We start from the raw sequence: 26821 nt of genomic DNA on the forward strand, positions 1-26821 counted from the left end.
AAAAGCTGCCTTGTTCTAAAGTTATTTGCATATATACATAATACCTCTCTCTAGGCCACAAACCCTTTGAGGGTGGTTACCACTCCTGATTCACCTTTCTATCCCCACAGTATAATCTAGTAGGAGGCTTAGCCCAGAGCAGTCCCCATAAACGCCCTCACTCTTGTATGCAGGGCCAGCCTCATGGGTGTGCAGCCTGTGAAAGTACTTTATACACTCAGAGGGGCTGATGCTGCTGTCACTTAGTAATACCATCATCTGTTCCAGAGCTCTTTCTACTGTCATTCACTGGCACTGACCTCTGTGCTGAAGATATAGCAGTTAGAATTTCCCTGGTGGCACAGTAGTTAAGAATCCTCCTGCCAAAACAGGGAACACGGGTTTGAGCCCTGGTCCGGGAAGATCCCACATGCTGAGGAGCAACTAAGCCCGTGCACCACAACTACTGAGCCTGTGCTCTAGAGCCAGTGAGCCACAACTACTGAGCCCACGTGCCACAACTACTGAAGCCCACGTGCCTACAGCCCATGCTCTGCAACGAGAAGCCACCGCAATGAGAAGCCCACGCACCACAACAAAGAGCAGCCCCTGCTCACCACAACTAGAGAAAGACTGCGCAGCAATGAAGACCCAATGCAGCCAATAATTAATTAATTAATTTTTTGAAAAGAAGAAAGAAAAGTGAGCATGGAATGATAGGATAAGGAACAAGGGGGGAAAGTTGATGGTGGTTGCTATTTTAAACAGAGTGACAGTTGTTCGGGACTGAAGGAGGTGAGGGGCCAACCAGGCTGCCATCTGGGAGGGCACTGTAGGCAGAGAGGCACTGGCAAATGGCCTGAGGTGAGAAAGTGGTAGGAGGTGGGTTCAGAGAGGTAGCTTATTGCCCCTTGTAGGCATGTCTACTCTGATTGAGATGGATAGTCGTGGGATGGTTTTGAACAGAGGATTGATGCCATCTGCCTTTTTTTTTTTAATTTTTGGCAACACTGCTTGGCATGCAGGATCTTAGTTCCCCAAGCAGGGATCAAACCTGCTCCTGCTGCAGTGGAAGCATGAAGTCTTAACCACTGGACCTCCAAGGAAGTCCCTGGCAAATTTTCCAGGATTATTCTATATAAAGAACAGACCATGGGGACAGGGGAGGAGGTGGAAGCAGGGAGACCAGTTAGAAGGATCCTGCAGAATACAGATGGTTAAGGCTTGGACTGTGATGGGAGTGATGAAGAAATGGTCAGACTCTGGAGTAGCTTACAAACTGGATATGCAGTGAGTGATAAAGAATCAAAGAGTATGACAAGGGTTCTGGTCTGAGCAACTGGAAAGATGGAGATACCATTAATAGACAAAGAAGACTGGGGGGAGCAGGCTTGCAGGAGATGATCAGGAGTTTAGTTTTGGACATGCTAATAGATTAGGGATAAAACAGCAAAGGAGCAGCCAGTGAGGCAGAGAATAACCAGGAAAGTGTAGTGTTCTGGACATCAAGTGGAAAAAATGTTTCAAGGAGGAGGGAGTGATCAACCTGTCAAATTTTGCTAATAGGTAGATAGAAGGAGGATTGAGAATTTTCCTAACAATTTCTTTCCTAAGAATTTAATTAATTATGGACTGGAGCCCAGAAAGGTTAAGTGACTTGGCCAAGGACATACAGGCAGGACCAGCAATATAATTTGCAGGGCCCAGTCCAAAATGAAAATACAGAGCTCCTCCTTCAAAAACTATTAAGAATTTCAAGACAGCTACAGCAGAATATCAGAATGTCAAACCCATCACAGGGCCACTTTCACAAGTGCTTCCCTGAATTTTTGTGGCAAACTTATAAAATAGCTATTAGTATCCTCACTTTTCAGATCAAGGCACTGGTGCTCAGAGTGTAAAGTGATTTTACTAGGGTCACAGAGCTAGACTGGTAGTTTGAGCATGAAACCTGAGCCTGCAGCCTCCAAGTCTGGCCTTCTTCCTACTAGACCAAACTAGATATTGAGGGAGAGAATTGCTTTCCTGCCTCCTGACCCATCTGGAGCACGTTTAAGTAAGTATTGAGGCCTTGTTCATGCATTTCAGAGGCCTGGTTGAACTGGGCAGATGTGGGAGGGAGGGAAAAACATTCCTAAGAACTTCTGCCCTGGGGCTCTTTATGATGGGGGTGAAAAGGGAGCACTGGATACTATTCAGTGAGAAACTTGACCTAATAAAAGTGCCCCCAAACTGACGTAGTTTTAGGCCATATTGATAGAATTATAGAAAAGAGGGCGCTCACTTTGCTACACTTTGGTTTGTCATCCCATACATGGAGTGTTATGCTGTGAAGACCGTGTGAATGGAATTTGAAAACGTGTAGAAAAAAAGAGCAAGGGATTTGGGACTCTACCATTTCCTGGCTGTGTAATTTGGGGGAAAATCTCTCAATTCTTTCTGATTCTCAGTTTCTTCCCTTATAAAACAGAGAAAAAGTAATACCTCCCAGGGATTCTGGGAGGATAAAAGAGATCATGAGAGCTTTCTATAAAATAAAAAGCACTGTGCAGATAGACATGCCATAAACTCGGGCAGTGTTAATAGTATTATTAGAAGTGTTCTAATTATGCACCTGGGCATTGTCCTGGAGTGCATTTGGGTGGAAAAGTCAAGAAAGGGAAGCTATCATACACTTTTTTTTCTTAGTGTTCTTTCCTTGCTAAAATAGTTTTTCAAACCTTTTAAATTATTTTCAAAGAGTTGATCATGCTTTGTTTTCCTTAGTGGAGAAGGAGAGTTTCTGGTTTCCCTCTCTCTCACAGCCTGTTGATGCATGATAAATAAGTTCTGTCTCTGCTGAAACAGATGCTACTGTACACATACAGATAACACAGTCTATGACTTTAGAATGGCTGTAACCTGACTTTCAATTTAGTTTGTTCCAAAGTCCCTCCTCCGGCCTCCTCCACCAATATTGCTTTCTATTTCTTAATGAATAGACAATAAGCATCTCTGAATAAACATTGATGTGTGGTCATTTAGCTGGGGAAGAACAAGTCTGCTCCCACCTTGAGCCCCCATCACATCTCTGTCCTCACTTTCCTGAACTTCCGGAACTAACAGTGTACTCTCAAGTCGACTGCTTCCTTTCCCCACATAACTTTTTCTTTCCTTTGCATCCACAATCTAGTTTTCTCTTCCACATATTGTTCTCTCATAAGTCAGCAATGATTCCTAATGGCCAAGTCCAGTGGTCCCTTCTCACTTATCTCTCTCTGTGACTTCACTGTAGCTCACGGCTCCTCTGAGCACTTCTGTCGCTCTGTTCTTGGCTTCTCTAGTAATGTGTTCTTCATCCCTCCTTCCTCTCCCCCCCGCACCTCCACACACTTCTCTTTTACTCCTCTAGCTATGAGAAGTACTTCCCAAGGATGACTCCTCTGAGTCTTTTCTCTCTCACTCTTAGACAGTCAACCCAACTGTATACCTTTAGCTATTACCTTTATGCAGATATCTTCTAAATAATTACCAGTCTGAGTTGAAAAATCACATTTTCAAGTGTCTCTTGAATATCATTCTTTACCTGAATATCCCACTGCACCTTAAACTTAGCATAGCAAAAAGCAAATATAGGGCTTCCCTGGTGGCACAGTGGTTGAGAGTCCGCCTGGCGATGCAGGGGACATGGGTTCGTGCCCCAGTCCGGCAGGATCCCACATGCCGCGGAGTGGAAAAAAAAAAAAACAACACACAAATATATCTTCCCCCTAAAACCAGTCTCTCCTACGCTTTATTTCTGCCACTCTTAACTATTCTACTATAGAAGAGTGGCACCTTGTTCCTGGACATCCAGTTCTAATTGGCAATCCAGTTCAGAATTGTCTTTGCCTCTGCCTCCTCACTTTGCTTCTCACATCCAGTTGGACACAGTTCTGAGTTTATTCTTCCCAATGTCCCACATGCTTATTCCCTCTTTTCCTTTCCCATACCACCATCCCAGAGGGGAACCTCAACTTCTCATTGGAAGTATTGGAGAAGCTTCCTAAGTGGTTTATTTTCTTCTATCTCCCCTCACCTTCCCCAGATTGTCCTGCACAAACAGCCAGAACATTCCCCATAAAACTGGCTCAGAACTGGTCTCTACCCCACTTAGAATCCCATAAAGTCTCAGCATTACGTGTAGAATAAAGACTAAACTTGTCAGTCTGGCATTTAAAGCCAACTTCCCAATCTTGTCTCCCATTACTTTCCTGAAAATACCCAATATTCCAATTAAATAGTGCCACTTGCCCTCCCTGTTTGGCTTTGATTCTTCCTAACACCCACAGTACCTTTATTCACACCTTCTAGCTCTTCAGTGCTCTTCACTTGTGTCTGCCCATCCAGATGGTGAGTGCCCCCATCACAAAGCCTTTGGTGATGATGATGATATATTAGCTACTCTACAAACACATAATAGGTACCTGACATGTTACAAACATTATCTCATTGAGTTCTTCTAACTAATATTATCCCCATTTCACTGATAAGGAGATTAAGGTTTAAAGAAGTTAGGTTACATCCCAAGGTCACATAAGCTCACAGGTGCCGTAGTTAGAGCTCAAAACCAAAGCAGTCTGAGTCTAAAGTTCACAGATTTAACCATTCTTTTCTACTACCTTTTCCTACATAGAGGTGATCTCTCCTTTTTGAGCTATAGTGTCACTTGATCTGAGCCTCTTGTATGATAAATATCACATAATATTTATTTTATTGTTCACATGTACACTTCTTTTCTATCATGTTCATTCAGCAAACATTATTGAACATTTATTTCTTGCCAGCCCCTTTACTAAGAATTGGAGACATAGAGAAGAATCAAACAGGAGTCCTTTCCTCCAAGGAACTCAGTCTAATTGAGGGTGATAGACAATAAGTAAATCTGAATTTAGAATACAGTATGATAATTTTAACATCAATATTTCCAAATGTTCTAAGAATAGAGGTGGAGTGCTTAATTCTGCTGTCATAGAAGCAGAAAGATAAAGATATTATATTGTGTATCCTCTAGCTATAATCCTCTTTATTCATAACTGCCTTGAAATCACTCTGCATTGGTCAACAAGTAGAATTGGAAAAATGATGAGGCTCTATGTGTGTAATAGTATTATGTGGTTTTTTCACTTTACACTAGTGTTAAACTTTTCCCCTTTTATTAATTTCACAGAAATAATAATGATAGACAATATTTATTGAGCACCTGCTTATCATATTCCAGGCGGTCTTCTAAGTACTTTATATATGATAGTTCATTTAGTCTTTACAACAGCTTTTAAGGTAGGTATTACTAATATCCCTATTTTGTAGATGAAGAAACTGAAGCACAGGTATTGAACCTGTGCCCTAAGTCAAACACCTAGTAAGTGGCAAAGCTGGGTGGTTTGGATCTAGGAGGCCATATGCTTAACCTCCTTGCTCTCCTGCCTCTCAATTCTACTTCTTTCATATTTAATAAAATAAGGCAGCAATATATATTCTTTTTTGATCCTCTCTCCCTCCTTTCTTTCCATTTCCCTCTCCCTCATCTTCTCCCTCTTTCTGCAATTTGTTGACTATATAATCTGTGTCCCAAAAGTGTGTAGGGTGCTGGGAATATAAAGGCAAATAGTAAAAACAGCATACATAGAAAATTAAGGGAACACAGAGGAGGGACATCTAACCCAGATGAAGAGATAAGGTCAAAGCAGTCTTACTGGAATAGGTGATCTTGAGCTTAGTTTTGAGAGTGAATAGGAATTAACTACTATGACGCAACCAGGCTCAGAGGAACAAACACAGGCTCCAGAGTCAGACCTAAGTTCATTCAAATCAGGTTCTGTGTGGCCAGGATCTTCCACCCTCAATTCCCTCATGTATGGAATGGGTATTATAACACCTACCTTTCATGACTATTATGAGGATTAAGAATGATGACTATTGGAAAGAATCTGGCACATAGCAGACCTTACTGCTCTGGCTGTCATTATGATTGTTCATAATCTCAATAACAGTAAGTGAAATAGAACTGCTAAATAATAAAGCTAAGCAAGGCATGAGAGTTATTTTATAGATAAGGAGATCCAGAGAGGGCCAATGTCACACAGGCCTAGTGGCAGCTGGAACCGGAATCCAGATCCTCTGAGAGTTCTATCATTTTCCCTTTACCTGCCTGCTATTCCGAACTCTTCTGTCTACAAGTCGATCTACCTTGTCCCCTGGTTTGATGAAGTATTTCCCAAACTTTCCAATTGTTACATTCTCTCTTCATGATTTTTGCCATATTCTTGTAATAACATCTTCTGTATTATTATTTACTTAATGTTTTCCTTCAAATAAACATTTTTCCTAAAAGTATTTAAAATGGAAATTTTATATCACCAATGTAAATGGAAAACCAACAATATCACCTGTGAAATCACAGGTTTGTGGTATAACAAATTATAATTCTTCTAAGGTACATTAAAATAAATACTGAACTATTAAAGTAAAAGATGTTTCATCTGAAATTATCTGCACTGCCCCAAGTGGAATGAATGCATATCACCTCTTGGAAAATGCTGGCCTATGTAATTAATCAGTGAATCCTTTTCATTTCACAGAATTTCTAGATCATGTCCAAATTATCCTAAAACCAAACTGCCCTTTGCAGGAACTGTTTTATAATTCAAAAGGGACAGAGCAAAAGACTCCATTCATTCCCTGGCCTGCCACTGGCCCACTGTTATTCATGTCAGCTACTCTCCACAGGGTCTCTATTTGAACGCTAACCTCTCCTATTTTTGCTCTTTATTCACTCCTTGGAGTTTTAGCTACTCAGGCATAGAATATGTACTAGAACCTAACATGATGCTTTAGTCTTATTAATTTGGAAACTTCAACTCCCTGCTTCCAGCAGATTCTATCCCCTGGGCTTGAAGTTTAGAGTTAGCATAACCTAGATGGGTCCCTGCCCAAAAGTGAACACTGCTGAAGAACTGCAGCCTTCCAAATGGTTCAGCGCCAGTGCTGAATGTTATATTATACGTCCAAGTAAATGGTCGTCACCTGAACCAGTTGAGGTAGAGATGACTCTGGCTAGAACTCTGCCACTAGGTGGACGTAAAAGGCAATTGCACCATTCTCACCTGTCAACAAGGTCTTGAGCTTTGGTTCCAAGCACTTTCCCTTGGAGGCAGCCTGCCTTGCTCCCTAATTCTCTGACACTCTCCGTTCCCCCCCCTGCAAGTCCTCCTCTGGGTGAGTTCGCACCGGGGATGTTTGCATACCAAACACTTAGCTAATTGATATTCTGACACAATCTGTTCAACAAATGTTAGGCTTTCTTGTATTTTGGGTTTGTGTTGTGTGTGTGTGTGTGTGTGTGTGTGTGTGTGTGTTTTAGTGACACTTTGGTTGTATTTTTAGCCAGAGAGAAGAGAAGGAGTTACTTTAGCAGGCAGAAAATGTATTGTCAGGTCTTTCTTCCCTGGCATTCTCCTAAGTGGCTGTGAGCACCTTTAACAGATGGAGCTCAGGATGTGATCAGATCTGATTTCATCAGCATACATCCTGGGCAAGTTCAACGTGAGGATGAAGACTTCCTTTGTGCTTCTTTATGTTCTGTATTGTCACCCTTTATTGTTAGCACTCTCATTTTAGGGAAGCCAGAGTTGCTCAGCTGTGATAGACACCTGTGTGGGAGTCATGTAGCAAAGTCTGATGTTCCACTGGAAGAAAAGAGGGTGCAGGTCTGCCCCAGCACTTTGTAATGAGCCCTCCCCTCCCTGTCAGCAACAAGCACATCTATTCTTAAGTATCAAAATGTTCTTGGTAATCAAGAGAGAAATTAAACCCAGACAGAATTGCCATCTTCAGAGACTGCCATCAATACCCAGAATTACCCATAATCCTTCTATCTGATGGGCTTGGTCTTCTTGATGAAAATAAAATAGGATGTTACACGTTATTACTGCCATAGCCTTCATTATTAAAATTGGATACTATGCTTCACTTCTCAGGAAACACTAACTAATAGGAGCAATTATCACCCTGAAGAGTGTGTGGTGCAGCAGATAGAGCCTGGACTCTTGGATCAGAAGATAAGTAGGGTATCTATTTCCACAGAGCTGCTATTAACTTCTGTTTTTACCCAGTTCAGATGGGTGTACAATACTTTGTGCTCATGCAAAGAGACTGGACAGAATTATCAGGCAGAATTTAAATAACTTGGTCCATCCAACCAAGACAGATTTTCCTTTCTAGAAAATACTACCCCTACCCTGATCTATGGAAAACTCCATTCCCATATCCCACTACCAAATATGGCACCCACATGGATTCAGTCGTCTCTCTGAGGAGGAATGAGTAGAATGAAACTTCACTAATCCAGTCAATTCAATTCCCCTTTAATGGGAATTAAATTAAGATCTCAATAAGACACAACAGTTCTGCTTTCTAGTCTTATATAGAAATTATGCCTTTAGCTCTAAACCCTAGTTATCTCTGACAGAGGAAGTGAACAACTGATCAAGTAATAGAGTTGCTACAGTGTAGGGAGTAGGAGTGGAAAGAAGAGATTGACGAGTAGGTGATACAATATGTAAGTAATGGGCTTGAGACTTTCTAGTAAGTCAGACAGTGATGCTTGACTGGGCAGGAGAGCTCTTTGTTTTGTAAATTACTTGCAAACTGGTAATTGTACTTTATGGAGTTACATGAACCTGGGACACAGTAAACACTAAATTTCATAGAATTTCACCGCTGGAAGAAATCTTCAATGTCGTCTAGTCAAATTTCCCAAGAGATGTCTGAAAGCCCCGTGTGGACTCAATTTACCAGAAAATGTTTCTGATTTCAAAAATTTTATTAAAGAAAACCCCACAGAGGGACTTCCCTGGTGGCACAGTGGTTAAGAATCCGCCTGCTGATGCAGGGGAACATGGGTTCTTCCTGGTCCGGGAAGATCCCACGTGCCGCGGAGCAACTAAGCCCGCGAGCCACAACTACTGAGCCTGCATGACACAACTACTGAAGCCCACGCTCCTAGAGCTTGTGATCTGCAGCAAGAGAAGCCACTGCAATGAGAAGCCCGCGCACCACAACGAAGGGTAGCCCCCGCTTGCCTCAACTAGAGAAAGCCCACGTGCAGCAGCGAAGACCCAACGCAGCCAAAAATAAATAAATAAATAGTTTAAAACCCGCAGAAATTTTTACAAGTAACCCCATATGTTATAGTTCTGAATATTACTTCACAACTCCGAGAAAGTCACTTTATTTTTGTGGGCCTTTGCTCAAAACATGACCTTGGGCAAGTCACTTCACCTCTCTGGATATTAGTTCCCTTACCTACAAATAACCCCAGCTCTGTCTTGCCTGCCCCTCAGGGTGGATAACAGGCTCAAGAAGGTGATAAAAGTGGAAGGTTTTGGTAACCACAGGGTACTTTCTAAAACATAAGAAGTGTTGCTACCAGCTCCTACATTCCCCCTCAAGCGACATCCCAATGCTAAGCAAGAGTAGCAATGTTTCATCCCTCTCCATTCTATTAAGATGTTTCTCCCCCTTGCCCATAATTCTCCCCCATAGAATCACCCACAGATGGGTCCCTACAGGAACATTCTCCAAGGGGTCCTGTGTTTTTTTCATGAAAGACAAGGAATGGGCTTGTGCGAGTCGCAAAGTCTGAGAAGGAACGAGCTGCACGCATACAGGGAGGCTTTCAGTGGGAGCAGCTGCAGGCCTTTTGCTTTTCTGCACATCCTCAGCTACCAGTGCCACTTGGCCCTAGGCCTCTATCAGCAAGGGTGAACCCTAAGGAGCCCGGCAGCTCCACACAGAGGACCCTCATAGCAGAACCTCATAATGGCACAGATTATTGTTCATTCTAACAGGCATTTAAGTAAGTGTTTGTTGTGAGTCAGGTCCTGTGCTTGCCACAGTGGGTAAGAGATGAGTCAGATGTGCTGCCTGTCCTTGAGACCTCACAGTTTAGTGGGAGAAACAGACTCATGAGTGTCATATACAGACTGGGTTATGACCAAAGCCCACACAGCGTTTGGGCACAGTTGATGGATCACTTAAGTCTGTCTGAGGGCTCAGGCTGGGCTTCTCAGAAGAGATAAGATTTAAATGTTACCTTAACAAGAGTGTAGAAATTCTCCAGGGGGATTAAAGGTGGTGGGGGGCTCATTTCAGACAGAGGGAGGTGAGTATACAAAGGCACAGAGATGTGAAAAGGCATCTTGGTTCTGAGCACAGTAACAGAGAAGCTGGAATGTGTGCTTCACACCAGGGAATGGAAAGATTTGAAACCAGAGAGGTAGCTGGGGGCCCAAGGAGAGGCTTTTATGATGTCATGGGGAGCCACTGAGGGGTTTTAGGGTGGAGAATGCCATAATCAGGTAATGTTCTTAGAGCATTTAGGTGACAATAAGGGGTCTGGGTGGGAAAGGAGAGAGAAGATAAATTCACTGAGGGTATTAAAGGAAAGCACAGATTCTAGAGAGATTTAGAAGGTAGAAATGACATCTTATTATGAGAAATTCTAAGAGCTCCAGCACAGAAAATTGAAAGAGAAAGACAGCAGACTAAAAATTTAGTGAGGGTCCACAGGTAAGATGACAAGATATCTTGTATCAAGCAAGTCACACCCTGACTTCCATTTCTTGATGGCCTGGCCGAGATGGCCTATGTAATGTTTATGGACAGGAGGTCAAAAGCTTTCATTACAAATTATTTTTACAGCTACAGAAGTGGATTCAGCAGAACTGGCTGGCTAGGCCAGTGTTTCCCTCCTTTCCCTCCTGCCCCAAAGCTAATTGCTTTGTCAAGGAGGATGGCTTCCCCAGATAGAGAAAGGCCACATTTTGGTTAAGGATTGACAAATAGCTATGCCAGGATCTCCATACTAAGTCCTAGCTAGATCCACGCATTACCACAAAGAACTGCATAGCTCAGAATGCTTGGCTGCCTATAGCATACCGTCACAGACCACACATGTGGCAAATTCCCAGAAGAATTGATATATGAGCTGGGTCTTGAAGAAAGCAAAGGAAAAATAAGCACATTAAAATGATATCCTACCTGGTTTGGCCCTTTTTTAGAAGTACACCTAGAATGTTCTAGAGCAGAGCTGCCCAATAGAACTTTCCACAATGATGGGAATGTTCTTCTGTATGATCCAATATGGTAGCCACTAGTCACATGTGACTATGGAACACTGTAAATGTGGCTAATGTGACGGAGGAACTGATTTTTTTTAATGTTATTTTTAAATTATTTATTTATTTATTCATTCATTCATTCGTTTATTTATTTTTGGCTGCGTTGGGTCTTTGTTGCCCTGTGCGGGCTTTCTCTAGTTTCGGCGAGTGGTGGCTACTCTTCATTGTGGTGCGCAGGCTTCTCATTGCAGTGGCTTTTCTTGTTGCAGAGCACGGGCTTTAGGCGCGCAAGCTTCAGTAGTTGTGGCGCACAGGCTTAGTTGCTCTGCGGCATGTGGGATCTTCCCAGACCAAAGCTCGAGCCCACGTCCCCTGCATTGGCAGGTGGATTCTTAACCACTGCGCCACCAGGGAAGTCCCAGGAACTGATTTTTTAATTTAATTTTTATGAATTTAAATTAAAATAGTCACCTGTAGCTAGTGGCCACCATGTTGAACAGCACAGCGCTGAAGCCCACTTAGCAAGCCTAGATTCTGTTTCTCACGTTTATTCTTTGCTTCATTCTCCACGCCTGTCTGTTCTCTTCTGCCTAGTCCCTCCAGGTTGATATACTAATTGACTATCTTCTAGTTTCCAACATTGGACCTGTTTCCTGATTATTGATTTCCTCTCTCTCTCATCACAGCAGAACCCTGGACTATCTTCCATTTGACTCATACCTTAATACCTCCCCAACCTGTGCTGGAGTGTGGGCCTAGAGGAAGTAACTTCAGAGAACCTGTCCTGCCACGTTGGGCTCTCCACCAGGCCTTATCCTCTCCCTCCCTTCTTTTCCTCAGTTTCTTTTCTAGGCCACTTTAACCAGCTAGTTAGTAACCTGAAATATTCTTTGGTGTTTTCCCTCCCTGACAGCTTGAGTTAGAGGATGGAACAGTTGGAGGATGGAGGTGTGTATATTGGGGCTGGGGAGGGAGGCTTATAACTGGTTGAACAAATACTTTGATTTGAGGTCTCTGGGCTCCATCCTGAGGCCTTTTCTGTCAGGCCTTTTTAACTTTGATTTATATACAGATAGCAATATTGATAGATTGATTACACCTGTGGATGGAAAGGATCGATTCAGGATACAAAAAAGGGTCTTGATAGGCCAAAGCATTGGGCCAAATTTAACAGGATGCAGTGTAATGGTGACAAATCTCAGATCCTGCTTTGGGGTCTAAATGGCTAATTGCCTAAGTAACAATATATGGCTTAGAAGACTTGGTAGTTTTAGCTAATTAGGAATCAGTAACGGATAACAAGAAAGGCAATAATATCCTCTTGGAAAGCACTAATAGAATCATATCCAACAAGAGAATTCACATCCAACAGAGACGTGCTCAGTTCCACCCTGACCAGACCACACGTTGATCACTGTTTCAGATTCTGAGCACCTCACTCTTTTTTTAAAGGGTGAACATTGACAAGCTGAATGACCACAGTGGTAAAGGGACTGGTAACCTGTCCTATAAGGACCTGGGACAATTGAGCCTTACAAGAGCAGACCATGGGGACAAGGTCACTGTCCTAAATCTCTAAAGGGCAGTCACAGAACAGAAAGCAGGCATGCTTTAAGTGGCTCCAGAGGGCAGAGCAAAAACAAACGAGTGAAAGATGGAAAGAAATTTTTTTTAAAAATGAGCGAAAACTCTAGCAGATTTCAGCTCAGTATGAGGAAAATGTTTCCAGTTGTCAGAGCTGTGATTTGGGCAGTTTAACCTGCAGAGGCAGAGTTTGGTAGAGACCCTGCAGAAACGATGTTAAACATGCCCCAAAGCCAGTCTGCTCAAATATTGATTGTCTCCACAGTGATGGCTAGCTAATTCAAAATGTGTAGGCCCCATACATGCTGATCCCATTTAGCTTCCAGGTTCTATACTAAGTGTTAACTCCTCATTCTAGCTCACATTCTTGTTAAATAACCTGGGCTCCTCGTATGTGGAAAACCGGTTTCGAGCACAGAACCTCTAGCACCAAGCAGAATGGCAACACAATTTTAGCTCCCGAGCAAATGGGTCTCACAATAGCATGAGTTCAATGTATGCATTAACATTTGAATATGCTGTATAATAAGCGTGATGATTACTCTGAGAAGAATACTTGAAGAATAAAATAAGCTGTGATCATTAGAGGAAAAAGGAGCTAGCAATTTATGGCATGGCTGCTGCTTGATATTCAAAAGTACATGACAGCTCTCATCACAGGTAAAAGGTAACTACTGTGATTATAAAATGTAATGACAGTGGCAGGAAGTGATCAGAATTTTACCGGAAACCAGTTTGTGGTATAGTTTCTTACCACATTCAGATTTATAACTTATAAAAACCTGTTCCCATTTGGTTGTTTGGTTCCTCTGGGCAGTTTGAATGTGAATCCATTGTAATCTCAACTTTGCAGGAAGTGGCCGACCGAGTTTTCACGGGAAATGAGAAGCTGAGGTGTGGAGGCCTCAGGTTGGACGTGGGGACATGACAATCACCTTGTGCTGGGAGAGAAGCTGTAATGGGGAGCTGGCTGGTGCCCCACACCTTGGATGACCTAGACCAGCAGTTCTCAAAGTCTGCTCTGCAGATCTCTGGGGGATCCTGAGACTCTTCCAGGAGGTCCATAAGATCAAAATTATTTTCCTAATAATATTAAGATGTTACTTGGCTTTTTCACAGTATTGAAAGACTTCAAATTATATGACTCAACTTATATGAAATGTCCAAAATAGGCAAATCTATAGAGACAGAAAGCAGATAAGGAGCTGCCCAGGGTAAGGGGAGGCCAGAAGGCGGAGCGACTGCTTAATGGGTACGGGGTTTCCCTCGGGGTGATGAAAATGTTCTGGAACTAAGTAGTGGTGGTGGTTTCATAACTAAATGCTACTGGATTGTATAATTTTAAATGGTTAAAATGGTGAACTTTATGTTATACAAATTTTACCACAGTGAAAAACAGTCCAAAAATAAATAAATAAAGCATTAAAACGAAAAACAGTAATCTTTTGGAGTTCTGACTACCTTGCTCTTTGCTGCAAATACTCCTCTATATCCCGGCTCCTCCCTTACCTCCTCAGAGCTATCTGAGAGGTTTCGTCCTGGGCTTTCATCCTCAGTTTTGTTAGCCAAATAAAACATAATTCTCAACTTTTAGGGTGTGCATTTTTTCAGTCAACATGACAAAAGAAAAAAATGGCTAATGATATTAAGTAAATGAAAGAGATCCATTCTTATGACTTGTTAAATGTTTCCATATAATTTTTCAGACCTCATAGCATGTTAGGGCTAGGAGAGACCTTGGTTACCTCCTCATGCAAGTTGGAAATAGGGCAGGGGAATTCCAAGGTGATCCTGTGGAACAAATAGGGATCAGGAGCTAAAGAGGAGAGATCAGGAGTAGGGAACAAAGTCTCCCAGGAGCGGAGAGAATGCATAAGATAATAAGGCGAGAAAGGGTTGCTTAAGATGATTATCAACCAGCATTTAGGAAACCCCCTACCCAGAAGAAAGGCCAGAGGAAGGCAAGAGAGCTAGGAGATGGGAGAGTCCCAGAGCAGGGCAAGATGCCCCAGGGCATGCATTAGCAACCGGGGATACACAGAGTTTCAAATTAAAGAGCCCTTCAAAGCTTCCCACAAAAACCAGTGGCAGTGCCTTGTCCCATCCCACCCTGACAGAGCTCCCCAGAGGCAACTGCTGCCAACACTTTTAGCTATTTCTTCTGATGTTTACCTCCTATTTATAGACACATGCTCTGTTCTATGTCTTGGTTTTTCCACTTTAGACATTATCTATTGACTTCATATTATTAGAAGACTAGGATTTAGCTCTCGGCTACCACCTCTAAAAGCCAAGTGGGCACTAGTAAACTGGAAGCCAAGTGACCCATCTTAAAGGGAGGCAGCTGCTATTCAGCGGGTTATTGCCAGGGAATGTAGCTCTGCAATGCAGAATGTGTCAAAGTATGTTCATTTGTAGGTAATTAAAACACAACCAGAAAACTGACTTAACGATGAAGCTCACACTGAAAGTCCAGGTAATTTAAGCTTCAGGGTTGGTTTGATTCAGCAGAGCACCAGTGTTATCAAAGCTGACCTTGATGTGAGATGGCTAAGGACAAGTCCCAGAGCTCCTTGTCCATATCCAGAGAGATACAGGTCACTTCTGGAAGCCTCTTTCTCAGGAGTCCTAGCAAATCTCTATTAATCTGGATTGAGTCTTATGCCTGTAGGAAATACTATGGGGCTCAGCCCAGGTCCCCTCTTCTGGGGCAACACATGAATCCCTCAGCTGCTGGGAATAGTCTTGCTCTGAGCCTTAGGAAACCACTTCCCCCAAGGTTTTACACCCCCTTCCAGGGTGCAGCCTGAGGCCTGTGACTGGCTGATGTGGGAATACAAATGTCTGGCCCCCTTACTTCAGTTTGGGACAACTCTGAAGGGCCATCCCCATTCCTGAGTTCCTGGGATCAGCTGAGGCTTTGGTTGTAACTACATTGCACCTACTTTGCTGGTCGGCTTCTCTCCACCCCCACCCTTATCTTCTTCAGGTCCCCATAGGTGTGTGTCCTAAGGACACTCCTCAGTAAGCCTTCTGCATGCAGCTCTCCATCTCGGATTCTGTTTCCAAGGAACCCAGTCTTGAAGCAGTGCTTGTTTCTGAATCAACAAAGGTGACAAAAGGTAGGGCTATGCTGATGAATTAGGACTAGTTTGCATGCCCTGTTCTAGAACCAGGGGTGGGATCAGCCTCTCCCAACAGCACATAGGCTGAGCCAGAGAGGATAGGGACTGGAACAAAGCCTTGAATTGTTTACTAAAAAGGGAAGAATCATACTGGGGAGGCAGCTGCACAGACCTTTTGATCTTTCCAGAAAAGTCAGAACCAGTTTATGTAAACAAACAAAAAACTCATGATGTTTTAATGTCAAAAACTAATTGAGATATTTTTGAACACTATTAAGAGCCAACAAGTCATGGTCTAATACTGCCTGCATTTCAGCAGTTTGCAACCTTGGCCAGAGAGAACATAGGTGTAGTTTGTAGCCCCAGAGAGCTAAGCTGGCACTAATAGTGATCATGAAGTCAAGATTTCAGCTCAACCTAAGGAACAGTTTCCTAATGATTTGAGCAAGATGAAAACGGAATGAAGCACCTCAGGAGATGAGTTCCTTGGCAACAAAGGCCATTGATTTTTTGTTTGTTTTTTTTTAATTTTATTTATTATTTTTGGCTGTGTTGGGTCTTCGTTTCTGTGCGAGGGCTTTCTCTAGTTGCGGCGAGCAGGGGCCACTCTTCATCACGGTGCACGGGCCTCTCACTGTCACGGCCTCTCTTGTTGCGGAGCACAAGCTCCAGATGCACAGGTTCAGTAGTTGTGGCTCACAGGCCTAGTTGCTCCGCGGCATGTGGGATCTTCCCAGGCCAGGGCTCGAACCCATGTCCCCTGCATTGGCAGGTGGATTCTCAACCACTGAGCCACCAGGGAAGCCCCAAAGGCCATTGTTTGAGTCTTGTTAGAATTTGAACTATATGATCTTTGAGTTCCTATTCACTGAATAGGAATTTTATCCATATAAAGTAGATATCCATATAAAGTGGATCCACTTTATCCATATAGAGTGGATATAACTTTATCTATATAAAGTGCCGTGTATACATAAAATACCACTGATACACCCTTTGGCTAATGTCAGTAGCAAACAGCAATGGGATTGCACCAATGGTTCTACTGAAACACAGCTCAATTTTCTTTTCTGGAAAACACACTCCATTTGACTCATTTCTTCTGGGTACTTCAGTATCAAAGGAAATAAAAGGTGAAAAGAGAAGCACGTGATTCTTTGCCCTGCTCCTGTCTTAGATACAAAAATGTCGCCAGCAAATCCTTTACAGATATCACATTATAAGACCCTCTGTTGCTTAGAAGTTAGCATTATATTCTAGCATGTCAGAGCTGGAAGCATCTCAAAGATCATGCAGTCTTACTCTTTCATTCAATAGAAGACACAGAGAAGAGAAGGAACACACCTGAATGACACAGAAAAGCCAGGACCAGGATCCAGATCTCCTTACTCTCGGAGCAGAGTTCTCTCACTGCAACCCAAAACCCATTTTTTGTCATTAAGGTGAAATAATTTGCTATTGTCAGCTATCCTGGAGTGATAGGGCTTCTGGGCTAATGGACCTCAAGATTCTCACAGACAGGAGGTAGCCAGGCTCTGTCCTTTTCAGCAGTCTAGAATGCCTAATCATTTGTAGAGATAGCTTATTCGATTCTGTTTAGGATTTTCTATTTAAAAGGTAATACGCTCACATGGTTTAAAAAAAAAAAAAGGTGTTCACTAAAAGTTTAATTCCCACTTCTTCCCCCATCCCTCATACCCCCCTACAGGTGATTTCTCTTATTAGTTTCTTGTGAACCATTATAAGAAATTTGAAGTCACTTCCCTTGATTCTCAAAACGATCTGGTAGGGTGGGGATATTTACTCACCTTCATTTCACCTATGAGGAAACTGAGACTTAGGGAGCCTAAGCAAGTGAAAGAATGAAAAACTAACCAAGTCCAAACTCAGTGTTCTTTCCGCAATTTCACTATGCCTTTCAATAGCTGCGAGGTGTGTATAAAAGGTACAAGTGGGCATGGAAGGCAGGCTGAGCCACTGAATCAGAGCTCCTTAAACTTCCCAACAGGACAGAGCTTGCAGAGGGAGTGACTGGCCCAAGGTGAAAGGGAAGAGGGACCCACCAGGCAGATGTCCACCCGGAAATAGCATTTGTTTCATCCTGCCCCTTCATCCCATACACCTAATCTGTCACAAAGCCCTGTCAAGTTTTCCTGTGAAATATTTTTCCCATCTGTTCCTCCCTTTCTCTTTTCACAGCAAAAACTCTGGTGCAAACTTCAGTTACCTCACATTGGGTTATTGTCACAGGCTTTTAATTGGTCTCCTGGTGCACAAATAGCTTCAACCTAAATGAGCATGTATTACATCCAATTTCCATTTATAACATGTGGGTAAATGATGCTGGTCCTTCATAAAGCCTAAATTTTAATCTTTCAACTCCACTCAGTGGAAACAACCTCATTAGTGTGTTAGTAAAAAGAGTCATGTAAAGAAGACTTGCTCCAGCTCAGAAACAAGGCCAGTCTTGAGAAAGAAGAGACTTGTTAAGAAAATGAATAAATAGCAATGTTATTCATACACTGGAATCGTACTCATCAAAAAAAGAAATGAGTTACTGATGCATTCAACAACCCAGATGAATCTCAAAAATATGTTGAGGGAAAGAAGTCGGACACACGAGAGTACAGGTGTATGATTTCATTCATATGAAGTCCAAGAATGCGCAAAATCGTCTCTTGGGGATATAATTTAGAACAAGTGTTGCCTCTGATGGGGCACTGGAAGGGATGCAGGGGGATGCGATAGCAGTGCTTTCTATCTTGATTGGGGTGTTGGTGAACACCTTTGTTAAAACTCACCAACTATATGCTTAACATCTGTGCATTTTACTGTAATTACTCCTCAATTTAAGAGAGAGAGAAAGAGAGAGGAGAAAAAGAGAGCGAGAGGGAGGCTGACCTGCTCAGGCTGTTGTAGAAAGAAGAACCCAGATGTCCAAACACGGTGGCTTCTGAGTGGCCCCCTGCACTCTCTCAACTTCTCTCTAAAACACATCAGAGGGGTGGGAGGGAGGGAGACGCAAGAGGGAAGAGATATGGGGATATATGTATATGTATAGCTGATTCACTTTGTTATAAAGCAGAAACTAACACACCATTGTAAAGCAATTATACTCCAATAAAGATGTTAAAAAAAAATAAAACACATTTGAAGACATCGGGAAATTAGGAATCTCCCAACACTGTACAAAATCTGACAGAAATGTAATGTCAGAGTCTTGGCAACAGCTCTACCCTTATAAAGTGCACGTTGCAGCTGTATGAAGAAAATCCAACCCAATTTTGAGCCCCTATCACACCCACCTCCATCCCAGGAGCAGAGTGCCCCAGAAAAGGCGTAAAGGCCCTTGGCCTCTCCCACACCGTCTGTCCTCTGGGCTCTGGGGACCTCCAGCCCTTTCGGAATAGATCTCAGGCAGGCAGAACACCTTTTCCCAGCATCCACACCCACTGTCAGGGGCCACCTCTAACAGCTCGCAAGCTTTTTGATTTAAATTTCATTTGTTTCCGAGTAATACAAGGAGAGAGTTTTAAACGCAAAAAAAGACTACTACGGAGCTTGTTACCAAAACAGCATGCTCCTGCCTGGCCCCTCCCACTTTCCTCCCTCTTCTCCAGAGAGAGCAACTTCAATTCTTCTAGCTGTCGTCTCTGGTGTCTGCCTTCTTTTATATAATGTGGTTATATTACATCCAATGTTTTTTGAACATTAAATATTGACTTCCTACTATGAAAAATAAGGATTTAGTTCTCAGGTCCTCACTCCCACACAGCTTTGACTTCCCACCTCCTTTCGGTGTTGGTTATTTATGTTATGTGACTACATAATGTTTACAGATGAGCCATATAACATATTGTAATTATATTTCTTGTACAACTTTTTATTTTTCCTGGAGTTAAGAATGACCTCTTTTTATTGTTTTCATTTCTCTGTCAAAGCTGCAAAGTCACCTCTCAATGCGGCTGCACAGGAGGTAATCTTCATGTTTATTTTCCAGCATACCTCCTGGAGCCCCTGTCCTCTGTTTCCATCTGTGTTCGGTTGTCCTGGAGGCCCACTACAGCTACCCTTAAGGGAGGGTATTCTCCAGTAGCTTCCTGAGAAAGGGTGCGTGGAGGGTTAATATTTTGAGATCTTGAATGTCTGAAAATATTTTTATTCTTCTCTCACTCTTGAATGACAGTTTGGCTGTGTGTTAGGTTCTAAGAGGAGGATCCTTTTCCTCAGAATTTCCTCAGAAGGCATCAATTCCTCCACTGTCTTCTAGCTCCCCATGGTCTATTAAGTCTCATATCATTTTGATTTTTGATTCTTTCATTATGACTTGTTTTGTTTTGTTTTGTTTTTTTGCGGTACGCGGGCCTCTCACTGTCGTGGCCTCTCCCGCTGCGGAGCACAGGCTCCGGACGCACAGCCTCAGCGGCCATGGCTCACGGACACAGCCGCTCCGCGGCATGTGGGATCTTCCCGGACCGGGGCACGAACCCGTGTGCCCTGCATCGGCAGGTGGACTCTCAACCACTGCGCCACCAGGGAAGCCTTCATTGTGACTTTTTTCTCTCTTAGGACACTTTCAGGATCTCTGGTTTTCTGATTTTCATTATAATATGCCTTGATGGGCCATTTCAACCTGGAAATCCAAAGGAATTGTGTTGTATTATTGCTTGATAATTTCATCCTTTACAGCCGTAGGTACTGAAAATACTGGCATTTGGAGGTCTCTCAATGGAAATGCCTGCTTGCTTCCTGATCACCATGGAGTGATACCCACAAGTCTCTAAGACCTATCAGTACATCAGCGCTTCCAGTCATCTGTTTAGCCCCTCTCTCGTAAATATGAACGGACATTCCAGGATGGTCAGATACTCAGGAAAGACTTGTGAAAATTAACAAAAGGAAATCTCACTAAAATGGAGCTGGGAGGCCAGAGGGGGAGCTCTCATGTACATACCACGCAACATCCATAGAGATCCTGACAGGTAGAGACCTACCTTGCATCTCTAGCAAGAAGTGACACTACTATACCACCTTGGGAGGAAGAAAGATTTCTCCTTGCTTGGCAACAGCTCAGCCAGTGAAAGGCCGCTATACTTCAAAGTCCCAGTTTCCTCCAATGGACTTTTTGTTTTTAACAGCCACTCCCAATTTCCCCTTCTCTATAAAAGAGTCTCCTTTCTTTTTCTTAACTAGACTTGCACGTAGTTCACCATAGTTGTGTGTCCTGAGGTGCAATTCTTTGCTGCTCCCAAATAAACTCGTTTTGCTGGTAAAATAACTGGCTGTTTTATTGTTTTGGGTTAACAGACTCTAACACTAGAGCCAGAAATCTGAGCTAGTAAAAAGGAACTTGGAGAAAATGGAGACAATTCAGATATCAGAATAAAACTTTATCTTCTCAAAGAGAAGAGATGTTACATCAATGAAATAAAAACAGGATGCTATGAAAAATGAATAATTATAGAGACAAAAAAGTGCCCTTGGAAATTATAGCTAAAATAAAAGAAATTTGGTTATCTTAGATGTTCACTCTTAAACCAGTCACTTTGGACTTCCCTCGTGGCACAGTGGTTAAGAATCCGCCTGCCAATGCAGGGGACGTGGGTTCAATCCCTGGGCCGGGAAGATCCCACATGCCGCGGAGCAACTAAGCTCATGCACCACAATTACTCTAAGTCTGCGCTCTAGAGCCTGTGAGCCACAACTACTGAAGCCCGCGTGCCTAGAGCCCGTGCTCTGCAACAAGAGAAGCCACCGCAATGAGAAGCCCATGCACGTCAATGAAAAGTAGCCCCTGCTCACCGCAACTAGAGAAAGCCCACGCACAGCAACAAAGACCCAACACAGCCAAAAATAAATATTTTTTTAAAATAAAAAATAAACCAGTCACTTTCCTCAGAAAAGAATCCTCCAATCTCCTGCCTTTGGAGATTAGCTATTAGCATTCTGGAACTAAGTGGGGAAAGGGGAGTTGGAGGGGTATCTCGCCATTTGGGATGTAGACTTCCACTTAATTCCCTCCATTTGATTTTTTCTCTCTTTCTTGAACTCTGATTAGTCGGATATTGGACCTCCTGGACTGATCCTTTGATTTTATTTGTCATTTAGTATATTTCATTACCTTTTTGTTCTACTTTCTGGGAAAATTTCCTCAACTTTATCTTTAAATCCTTTTAAGGATTTGGGAGGATGTGGAGATAAGCATATGAGTTAAATCCATCATGACTAACCAGAAATCCTTCTGATATCATTTTACATCTTGACTGATGGTACAGCTGACTCTTGAACAACACAAGGGTTAGGGTTGCCAATCCTCCCTGAAGTTGAAAATCCATGTATAACTTTACAGTTGGCCCTCCACATCCAATCTGCATCCACGGATTCAATGAACCTTATATTGTATAGGACTGTAATTTGTATTTATTGAAAAAAAATTCACGTATAAGTGGTCCCCCACAGTACGAACCTGCATTGTTCAAGGGTCAAGTGTGGGGATTTCCCTGGCTGTCCAGTGATTAAGACTCCACACTTCCACTGCAGGGGGCACAGTTTCAACCCCTGGTCAGGGAACTAAGATCCCACACGCCGCATAGTGAGGCCAAAAAAACAAGGGTCAACTGTGTATTCTTCCGGGGAAGAATGATAATAAATAGGGAGGGAGATAATATGGAGGGTAGCATAGGACTAGTGGTGGCACTGTGCATTCTGAAAGGTATGTTCTCTACTTACCTACATGGTTAATGGAGATGCACTCTCACCTGGGCCTTGTGTCCCCAAGTCCAGTGCCGCTCTGAGCCCATGTCTCCAGAGAATAAACTTCTGGTCTTCTGTCATTTGTCCACTGGCTTTCCATTTGCTAAACTGTCCCAGAGGGGTACTGGTGAGATAGAAAAATAAGTGAACAGAGAAGGAGGTCCAGAAATAGACTTAAGAATATGTAAGAACTTAGTATGTGTTAAGGGTCACATTTCATGTTCATTGGGGGAAAGATGATTACTTAACACATGGTATTGGGACAAGTAGCTAACCATTAAAAATAAAGAAAATTAGACCTTTACTTCAAGGCATACATTAAAATATTAATCTATATAGATTATAGATTTCACATAAAAATGAAACCAGAAGTATCAGATGAAAATATAGGTGAATATTGATATAGTCTTGGGGTGGGGAAGGCTCTCATGACATGAGAGCAATAAACATAAAGATCAATTTTATCCTAAATAAAAATTTGAAATTTTTCTTCATCACCCTCCCCTGTATGTGTGTTTGTGTATGTATATATACATACATAAATAAAATTTTAAAAGCAAACAACAAGTGGGGAAAATAGTTTGAACATGAATGTCAGACTAAGGGTTAATATTCTTAATATATACAGAGCACTTATTAATAAATAATTTAAAAATACCAACAGGACATAAACAGGTAACTTATAAAGGAAAACAAATTCCTTATAAATACCTGAAAAAATATTCAGCCCCATTAGTTATATAAACAAGTACAAATTAAAGATGAGATATCATTGTCATCTTACCTAATTGATAAACATTTTTTACAGTTTTATTGAGATGTAACTCAGTTACCATAAAGTTCACTTCTAAAGTGTACAATTCAGTAGTTTTTAGTATGTTCAGAGAGTTGTGCAACCATCACTACTATCAAATTCCAGAGCATTCCTGTTATCCCAAAAAGAAACCCCATACTCATTAGAAGTCACTCCCTATTACTCCCAGCCCTTGGCGACCACTAATCTATTTTCTGTCTCTATGGATTTGCTTTTTTTAGACATTCCATATAAATGGAGTCATACACTATGTGGTCATCTTGCCTGACTTCTTTCAGCTAACATAATATTTTTAAGGTTCATCCATGTTGAAGCACATATCAGTACTTTATTCCTTCTCATGTCTGAAAAAAATTCCATTGTATGTATATACTACATTTTGTTTATCTATTCTGTTATGGATAAACAACCAAAATGTCCAGTTTATGGACATTTCGGTTGTTTCCAATTTATGACAATTATGAATAATGCTGCTATAAACATTCATGTACAAATTTCATATGGACATACATTTTTATTCTCTTGGGTATATAACTAACAGTGAAACTGCTGGCTCTATGTTTAAGTTTTTGAGGAACTGCCAAGCTGTTTTCCACAGCAGCTGCACCATTTTACATTCTCACAAGCAATGCACAAGGGTTCCAATTTTTCCACATCCTCACCAACACCTGTTGTCCATCATTTTAATTATAGGCATCCTAGTAAGTGCGAAGTGGTATCTCATTGTGGTTTTGATTATCATATCCCGAATGCCTAATAACATTAAGCTTCTTTTTGTGCTTATTGGCCATTTGTATATCTTCTTTGGAGAAATGTCTATTCAAATTCTCTGCCCATTTTTAATTGGGTTATTTGTCTTTTTGTTGTTGAGCTCTAATAGTTCTTTATCTATTCTGGATACAAGTCCCTTATTAGATATATGATTCACAAATATTTTCTCTCATTCCATGCATTGTCTTTTCACTTTCTTGATGGTATCATTTGAAGCACGAAAGTTTTAAATTTTGATTAAGTCCAATTTATCTCTTTCCTCTTTGGCTTGTTGTGCTTTTGGTGTCATATCTAAGAAAGTTTTGCCTAATACAAGGTCATGAAGATTTACTCCTAGGTTTCCTGAGTCTTATAGTTCCAGCTCTTGTATTTAAGTCTATGGTCCATTTTGAGTTAATTTTTATATATGGTGTAAGGCAGAGGTTCAACTTCTTTCTTTTGCATATGGCTATATGAGTCCAAGCACATTTTGTTTAAAAGGCTATTCTTTCACATTGAATTGTCTTGGCACCCTTAGGTTTTCAACCTTGACATTAGTTGAAAAATGATTGACAAAGATTTTTAAAAGATAATACCCAGTTTAGGCAAGACTGAGGGGAAGTCTTACACACTGCTAATGGGAGCATAAAAGAGGAACAGCGTCTGAAGGGCAATTTGTCATGTATATCCGATTTGAAAAACATGTACTCTGATTCAGGAGTTGTACTTCTAGGCATTTATTTCAAGGAAGATGTTACATATAATGGTGAACAACTGGAAGTAACCTAAATGTCTATCAGTAGAAGACTAGGTGAATAAATTGTGCTACCATTTCATCTGTACAATGAAATATGATGCAGACTTTAAAAATGATGAAATGATTTATTGACTTGGAGCAATTCCTGTGACCTACTGCTAAGTGAAAAATAAAAGCATGTTACAAAGTGCTCTTTATAGTAGTATTCCACTTTAATATATTTTACTTATGCATCTACATTCATAGAAATAGCTCACTGTTAACAAAAATGTTAACAGTGGTTGCTGCTAGATAATGGGATTTTGGCTGGCTTGTATTTTCTTCTTTATACTTTTGGTGCATTTTATGCATTTGCTACATGAATATATATTGTCTTTATATTCAGAAAAAGAAAAGCTATTTTCATTTTGTAGAAGAATGTCCTCAAGGAATATATATTGTAAAAGACTATTCAATGGTATGGAAATATTTTCATAATATGTTAACTGAAAAAAGCAGGTTATAGTATCCCACTTAAAATTTTTTAAATGTAATATACACCATATTTCCTAGGTACTGGGATACTTTTTTTCCACCACTTACTATTTCTGAAATAAAAATGTCTCTTACAATCAATATGAATATTTAATGTAGTGGTTCCCCCCTCCCTGCCTGCCTGAAAAGCTGTTATTAATGAGATGAGGCTTCTGGCAATCTGAGACTTGAGAAAGTGCCATATGTGTGTAGAGAAAAGACTGGAAGAATAGACACCAAAACGTGAGCAGTGTTTAGCTCTGAACTGAGATTTTTCTTTTCTTTTTCTTTCTTCTTCTTTTTCTTTTTTTTCTTTTTCTGGTTAAGTATAGTTTCCAAGTTTTCTGTAGTACGTGCATAAATAAACATAAAGAAATCAGGAAACCGGCTGCCCTGCTTTTCAAGGAAGAAGCAGAGTGTGACGGTATTTGGGACTTTGGGCCTTTACCAAAATAAGAGACTAGCAAATTAGGGTGCACACAAACCACCTTGCATGCCCACTGAGGGGCCCCTGGCTGGGCAGGAGCTGGCAAAGCAAGCTTGAGAACAGATGGTAGAGTTCGGTCAGCGGGAGCAGGGCTCTTGGATCAATCTTAGTTCTGTGTGGACAAGGAAATCCCTGTGAGGTATGAGTGAGCCCAGATGGCGGGGATGCTGGCTAATTATGGAGGAGAGGGATGTCCAACACTGCGGGGCCACACAGATATTTTCCAGGAGTATGTTCTCAGTTACTCAAGAGAGATCAAGGCCTGCATGAAACAGAAAATGAGTCCACCCTTTTTGAAAGTCAAAACTCACATTGATTAGAGAATTCCCTGGTGGTCCAGTGGTTAGGACTCAGCACTTTCACTGTGGTGGCCTGGGTTCAATCCCTGGTCGGGGAACTAAGATCCCTCCAGCAACTCTGTGCAACCAATAAATAAATAAATAAATAATAAATAAATAAAACAACTTACATTGGTTTGAGGTGAGCCCATCCCTCAGCCAAAAGGGCAAGGTAACTACAGGAGATGAAGGGCATGGAGCAGAAGTGGAAGACTAATGGCCACAGCAGAACTTCGATAACCCCTGAGGAAGCTAGCAAGCTCTGGGCCTCTGCTTAGAAGGGAGGGACTCTGCCTTGCAGCAACTGTGACTGGGGCACAGAGAGAGTGCCAGGCACAGCGCCAGGTAGGAGCTTCACCCACAGGATCATGTCTAATTCTCATAACAGTCCCCCGAAATAAGCAGCCTGAGGCTCCTAGAGGTTATGTGGTTTGTCCCAAAGCACACAGCCTGTAAGTGATGGAGTGGATTCCCACATTACTAGAGTCCATCTCTAAAAAGGGAAAAACATTGAGCAAAGTTAACACTCATATTTGTCATGAGTATTAACTCATTACTTACCATAGTGTTAGCTGGAAAA

At 41.8% G+C, this 26821-nt stretch overlaps 1 protein-coding gene across 1 annotated transcript in view; it reads right to left on the minus strand.

Annotated features, from left to right (window-relative positions):
• The window catches only part of HEMGN (hemogen), a 31192-nt gene extending 12387 nt beyond the window's left edge, over positions 1-18805 (minus strand). The window contains exon 1 of the mRNA XM_029201503.1: positions 18731-18805. The gene's annotated coding sequence lies outside the window, so the exon portion shown is untranslated. The remainder of the gene's footprint in view (positions 1-18730) is intronic.
• Between the last annotated feature and the right edge of the window lie 8016 nt (positions 18806-26821).

Source organism: Monodon monoceros, unplaced genomic scaffold (genome assembly GCF_005190385.1).
Source record: "Monodon monoceros isolate NGI ecotype Baffin Bay Population unplaced genomic scaffold, NGI_Narwhal_1 Super_Scaffold_5, whole genome shotgun sequence".
NCBI classification, from domain to species: domain Eukaryota; kingdom Metazoa; phylum Chordata; class Mammalia; order Artiodactyla; family Monodontidae; genus Monodon; species Monodon monoceros.